The sequence below is a fragment of the Eumetopias jubatus genome, unplaced genomic scaffold (assembly GCF_037043125.1).
Source record: "Eumetopias jubatus isolate StellerSeaLion01/CBP00866 unplaced genomic scaffold, mEumJub1_p1.0 scaffold_4, whole genome shotgun sequence".
Taxonomy (NCBI): domain Eukaryota; kingdom Metazoa; phylum Chordata; class Mammalia; order Carnivora; family Otariidae; genus Eumetopias; species Eumetopias jubatus.
Window position 1 is genome coordinate 126710068 of NW_028274810.1, and position 5679 is coordinate 126715746.

General features: G+C 43.5%; 1 pseudogene; it reads right to left on the reverse strand.

Moving 5' to 3' along the window:
- Positions 1–231: 231 nt before the first annotated feature.
- LOC114203982 (tRNA (cytidine(32)/guanosine(34)-2'-O)-methyltransferase pseudogene) lies at positions 232–943 on the reverse strand (annotated as a pseudogene).
- Positions 944–5679: the final 4736 nt, after the last annotated feature.

Consider the following 5679-nt stretch of genomic DNA (forward strand, 5'->3'; position numbering starts at 1 on the left):
ACATACTCAGGACACCCCTGGAAAGATTTAAAGAAGCAACACCTCACTCAAGAACCCCCTCTGCAATGCAGAAAGGCATTCTGTGGTGTTTCTTTCCTTGTTGTGGTCATGGTGGTTGTTGCAGGTTCCCACTGGGGGCTTGGATGTTCAGGACCCATTGATGAGATATTTGAAAATAAGTCCATCAGTGCAAGTTCCGGGTTGCATCAGATTGCCAGCTAACTGAAAGTGTTAAGGTGAACAATTCATTTCATTGTCTTCCACCTCAGAGGCCAGCAGGGTATGGTGCTGGGAGCAGCCAGGGGCTGGAGCAATGTGTCCACTGTGCTGATGGGACAGCCCTGGGGATGGATCTCCTTGGCCAGCCACCCTTTCTTCTTCAACGTGCAGACCTCCCGGGATGGTGGTGAGATCGGGGGCTGCGTGGGTATATAAGGAAGCCCTCAGCAGGGTCATAACCCTCACAGACCGTGAAGGCCCCTATGCTGGAGGGGCAGCCGTTCCCGGGCTTGGCAAAGAGCACACTGGAGAAGACACGTGGCTGGCTGTCGATCAGGGTCACATCCTGGCCTCCAAAGATTGTGGTGACAAAGCAGCCCCCTGGCTGCAAGACATGTATAGCAATGTTCAGAGCGACTAGGAGGAGCCGGGCCTGCATATACTCATCAACATCATGAAACCGGTTACATTGGGAGCCCCATCGCACACCACTAGGTCCACGGGATAGCTCTCCCAGTGCTGGATGATCTCCTTGGCAGTGGACAGCTGGGTGATGTCCCCCTGGATCTGTAACACACCTGGTCATGGAGCCATAGCCTGGAGGTCTGCAGACTTCAGGAATTCCTCGTCAGGTTGTAGCAGCTTGAAGGCACCGTGGACGTGTCAGCCATTCTCCTTGGCCAGGCAGGTAGTAGACATCCTGCTTGTCCGATGTCTGTCCCATCTCACACGCTGTTTGCCCAGGGACCTGGCAACAGCAAGCTTAGCTTTCAGAGTGAGGAGAAGGGGGACCAAGGAGGCTGGTCCATAAGCTGCCTGAGCCTCAGCGAGAGCACAGACTGGCCAGAAGTCATCAAGCTTCAGCTCGAGGTCTTAGTCAATCTGAATGCCTATCACGCATGCCTGAGGGCTCCCGTTGGGAGCGTGGGGCGCCTGTCATGGTGGAAACCGAAGGCTTGGGGGCAGCGCAGACCCCCATCTGAACGTACTGCAGTGCCTTTTTATTTAAATTGGAGAGGGGAGAGGAGTGGGAGGAAGGAAATTAACTTTAGTCAAATTCCTCCTCTTTACTAGATATTGTGGTTGGTGCTTCACGTGTATAATTTATCTTTCACCAAAAGGCAGATATTATTATTATCCCAAAATTATAAGTAAGGAAACTGAGAAAAGATTACTAACACATCAAATGCTTTATAATAGCATAATAGAATAATATCACTGAAGTTTTAATGGAGACACCAAGATAAACAGATACAGCATTCCAATGTGCCAGACCAAAACAGAAACTTTCAATATCAGTGTTCTAGACTGTTTTCCCAAACCAAATTCAATATATAAAAGGTTGAAAGGGTGGAGAGAGAGAGAGGATTTAAACAGACTTCTGCCAGCTCTGAGTTGTTTCACCTTTGGCCTGGCAAGAGAACCCTCACCAGGTCTCCTTGTAGAGCCTCAGATGAGTTTGGTAGGCATGGTCGGGTGAGATCTGACTCTTGCCAGAAGGCTGGGGGAAAGGATAGGTGGGTGAGCAAGTTATATGGCCAACTAAGCTTTGCTCAGGTGCATCTGGAAAGAAACTGCCCACCCCTTTGCAGGGTGGTACAAAAGTATTGCATGCTTCCCATGAACCCGTTTGTGGCCTTGAGGGAGAGAAAACTTGCCTAGAGCCTTTTTTTAACTTCTGCCCTAGAGAGTCTTCTAGAAGGAATATTGGATTTCCAAAAGTGAAGTATCTATGGAGAGGTTCTCTGAAGACCCAAGGGCCGTGAGTAAGCAACCAAAGAATGGGCATTGTCCTCAGAACTGAGGAGCGGCCGCTAGAACTTCAGGAGGAATGGCACGTAAGAGCCCACAAAGCACAGAGACAGGAAGTGAGCTCCACACACCTGCAAGGCCAGAGAAGGGACAAACTTATATTCTGACAGCACAAATCAAGAATGCACTCTGTTTCCTTATCCCCTCCTCCCTCCCCATATTCCTTATTCAGACGGGCAAAAGTAGTAGCTAGTTGAGTGAAGGTTGAAAAGAAAGTGTGACCACACCCTTACTCCCAACACAATTTGCCAGACACAAGTTCGCTCCAGCTGCAAGGGCAAAAAAATTAATATTAAATGAATTTCCATATTTTGATGATTTTCTGGATGTAAGTACCCATATTTAGAAATTGAATGGAGTCTTTAATTTGAAGTAGTATTCGGATATTCTAGATGACTTGCAAGATGTGAATTTTCTTTTCCCTCTCTGGATCCAGAAGCAGAGTAATGACTTCTTCCCTGTCTCTCACATTGCTGGTGCTGTGTGGATTGACTGATATCAGAGCAGTAAATACCAGGATGTTTCAGAGACACACCCACTCTGGGACCACCTAAATAAGCCTTCATATGGTTTGACTCCCCCCAACTGCCAATTATTTGACATGATGTGGAAAGATATGGAAAGGCTGAGAAAAAAAGCCAGCACCTAAGGGAAGAGGGGAGTTTACACAAGGTAAGGTGGTATGATATAAAATGATATTGCTCCTTGAGAAACAGGGAAAGGAAATAAAAGTGCATGTCTTCACCAGCCACGAAGTGCCCGGCACACAAATGGCCCACACTGGAGTCAGGGGAAAGAAGAAACTGTGGGAAGTCCACCTGTGTGGAAAATGTTTTGGTAGCAAAATCACTTAGGTATTGACATACTTGAAAAAGAAATACTGTGGTCTTATTCTGTTACTTTAGTAAAGATTATTACTTTGGTATTTCAACCAACAGGCTAGAGGTACACCAAAGGGTAATGAGAGAGTGTTTTGTGCCTGATACATAGGAAATATTCCGTATTTGTTGAATGAATGAATGAATGAATGAATGAGAATCTAAATCTGTCGATGACCGTAATAATATTCCTTTTCATCGCAACATAAATATAGCCTCTGGATTTGAGTGTTGGTTGCTGTTCCGTTGTTGCTTTATTTTTCCTCTTTTTGTTTTTCATAGCTTAAAGGACAAAAGAACATACTGGCCATGGCCTTACACTTCTCAGACTTAAAAGAATCAAATGCAATGCCAAATACGGCCTGGGAAATAAGGAAACAGTTGAACATGGGAAAAATTAAACTGCCAGGATCCTAATCAAACTCTCTTTACAAACAATAAGTAGTGGGAGAACCAGAGTAAAATAAAGCATGGGAGTTAGGAAAACACCCTCTCAGATTCCTGTCTGAGGGGAGCCAATGAGCTAAGTGCCCCAGCAGCAAAGTTCTGGAAATGTATCCGAGGCCTCCCACAAGCTGCTCCCAGCCTTGGCTGGCTGCAGGGCTCCCATAGAAGGCCCTTTACTGAGAGTCATGGGACTGTGGGCCAGGTGAATTTCTAAGACTTCCCATTAGCCTTGCTGAATGTTCTTAGAATTGTTATCTTAAGCTCTTCTTCCCAACCAAACTTTCTTCCTTCAAAGGGTCAGATCAGATAGTCTCTCAGCTCATTGAGAGAGCCAACACTCTCGCAGCTTCTCACAGCTCTCTCCCCTCTCCCCTGTGGTTTCTGGAAAGTCTGACCTGAACTAGCAACTACTGAGGAGCTAGAGTACTAGGAGAGTGTGTATGCCCAGGTTACCACCTAGTAGTACAGCAAAAGCTTATTCTCTGCCAGAATGAAACCTAGAGCTGCAAAATATTTCTGGAGAAAACTCCACATGTTCTTTATGTCAAAATTAGAATTTTTAGATATTGGTTCAAATTTCTCTTAAAAATCACATGTAAGCCAAACAAGACATCCACCATTGGGATTTCACCACACCCGGCCAGTTCATAGCTCCCACTCCATAGCATCATCCCTCACCAGGGTAATTTTTGCTCTGCCTCTCCCAGGATTTGCTTTATTTTGCTTTTCGCTATTCTAATTTCCCTGCCAAGGAGAGAGGATTCTAGCAGTTCAGACAAAGGCAATTCTTACAAAGCCTTGAGCTGAGTACCTCCCAGGACTTAGAGAACACTTGAGACATGGAGATGCTTGGAGGGACCAGCTGTCTCTAAAGCAACGGAAACAGAATGAACACCCATCCCCTTCCCTGAGTTCAAAGACAGCACAGAAACAGCCCTACCTCCATCAGGGGTTGCTTCTGACCTAGCATTTAAATGTGCTTTCAAATGGCCTTTGAAATTTGAGAAGGCCATATAGTACCCCTGCTATAAAGTCTACTTAGCCTGGAAAGTATGTCTTTAATGGCAGTCTAATATCCTTTGGACGGCTACTGTAAGCCTCCTCAGTAAATCACTACTGCTTATGGGCTTAAATTCCATTATGGTCCAGTTCGTCTTCATCAGTATGAGAAAGTCTGATTTATTTGGTTTTCAAATTCAAAGTTTCTGTACTGTTAGAAGACAAAAATCAGTATTTTATTTGCCTTCTGCAAATGTTAGTAATTGGAGGTCCCCAAATGCACATTCATTGTAGTTGTACAAAGACAGCTTCAGAATAGCATTAAAATGGATTTCTAGACCACATTTGTGGTAAGATTGCAATGACAGACCTGAGTTAGTAAAATTCCCCATCACCGTCCAAGCTCTGAAACATCCTCTGGCTTCCCTTGTGTATTATTCAGACAGAATTCAACCTTAGGGAATATTAACACAGGCCATGTCATTACAATCAGTAACAAATGAGTTTCACATTATCTGTTCTTTCCTGCTTTAATCAACAATGCTGTTGAATGTCATTTGCATGTGCATTTCTAAAGTTCAGAGTGTCATGGACAAGATTTCTGGGACTATCTAGCTGGTAGGAATTGGCAGAACCCTAAAGAGATTCCTTCCTTATTTCTAGCCACTTTGACAAGTGCTTTTTTTCTCAAAGAAATCCATGCACAACTGCTGACATTTTTTCTATCTATAGACTTTTACTCGAGTTCAGTTCTACAATACTGTTTTCCTAGCTAAAATTCTAGGTGCAGATTCATATACAGGGAGAACTTAAATTATTCCATCCATGGATTAATCATGAGAGATTTAACTCACTGCCCAGGAGCCTGGTTGTTATTATAATCCTGTCCATAATAGTTGAGAAGTAAGAAGTTATCTCTAAACCTGTTATTTCACGTATATAAGAGTGTTCTACCAAATAATATCTAAGGCCAGGGACAAATCTATACAATTTAGGGGCCCTGGGTAAGAAAAGCAAACTCAAAATTATGAAAGGTAGATATGAAGGGAAGTTAGATATAAAATAAAACATTTATTTATAGTCAGAAATAACAAATTATTAATTTTAAAAGGATGACCAATACCATACACATCACAAAATAGGGGAAAATGAAAAAATAGTTTTATTAATTACCTTCCTGGCACATATCTATAATACTTATTTCCCTACCTATTTTGGCTGCATAATCTTGACGGACTCTTCCTTTGACAACAATTTTGTAATATTATTGTCTACAGAAAAAAGAGAAACACAATTCGGTCTTTCTTCTATCAGGGCTAATCAA